This window comes from Lagenorhynchus albirostris, chromosome 19 (genome assembly GCF_949774975.1).
Source record: "Lagenorhynchus albirostris chromosome 19, mLagAlb1.1, whole genome shotgun sequence".
Taxonomy (NCBI): Eukaryota; Metazoa; Chordata; class Mammalia; order Artiodactyla; family Delphinidae; genus Lagenorhynchus; species Lagenorhynchus albirostris.
This window is the reverse complement of record NC_083113.1, coordinates 34,483,558-34,484,574: the sequence shown is the minus strand read 5'-3', so window position 1 is coordinate 34,484,574 and position 1,017 is coordinate 34,483,558. Positions and strand designations below refer to the sequence as shown.

The 1,017-nt window shown below is 46.6% G+C and overlaps 1 pseudogene; it reads left to right on the top strand.

Moving 5' to 3' along the window:
* The first annotated feature begins 340 nt into the window (after nucleotides 1-340).
* On the top strand, nucleotides 341-696 carry LOC132509919 (programmed cell death protein 5-like; annotated as a pseudogene).
* Nucleotides 697-1,017: the final 321 nt, after the last annotated feature.

Below are 1,017 nucleotides of genomic sequence, written 5' to 3'. Positions count from 1 at the left end.
GCAGTTTTATGAGAGGGGGAGAAGTCTGGCAGGATACACTGTAACCTCCTGGACCCAAGTCACAGAAGCAAGAGGGCTACCCTCCAGGGACTTCTGTCCAAAAGCCTTGGAGCTCAGGACTGGGAGGATCTTCAATGTTTACACAGATTCCCAGTACGCATATGCCATCCTCCATGCACATGGGGCTATTTGGAAGGAAAGAGGTATGCTTACTGCGGAGAAAAAACAGCTGGAACGTGGCTTAAGCATACTGAAGCTCTCAGAAGTAGTACAGCTTCCCAGAGGTCTCTCTGGGTGGGCTGGAGCGTGGCCGTGGCCGCTCGCTCCAGACGGCCACACCATGGCGGAGGAGGAGCTTGAGGCGCTGAGGAAGCACAGGCGGGCCGAGCTGCAGGCCATGTAGCACAACAGGAAGCAAAGCAAAGGGAAGCAGAAATGAGAAACAGTGCCTTAGCCCAAGTTCTGGATCAGTCAGCCCTGGCCCGATTAAGTAACTTAGCACTTGTAAAGCCTGAGAAAACTAAAGCAGTAGAGAATTGCCTTATACAAATGGCACGGTATGGACAACTAAGTGGGAAGGTATCAGAACAAGGTTTAATAGAAATCCTCGAAAAGGTAAGCCAACAAACAGAAAAGAAAACAACAGTTAAATTCAACAGAAAAGTAATGGACTCTGATGAAGATGACGATTATTGAATTTAAGACGTCTAGACACTGGGACTTAATGGAGCAATTCTAGGACAGATAACACTTGGCAGAAGTTAAGATCTTGATGGGATGTTTACTTTGTTTATTGTCTATATGCCTTCTAAAAATAAACTTGTTATGCAAAATTAAAGGAAAAAAAGTAGTACAGTTTCCAAAAAAGGTGGTAGTAACTCAACGTAGGGGTCGCCAAAAGGGGGATGCAGAGGGAAACAACAAGGCAGATGCGATTGCCAAAAGGGTGGCCAGAGAACTAGTAACTTGGCAACTACCCCTCATACCTCGAAGGCCAGATCCATCCAATTATTCCCC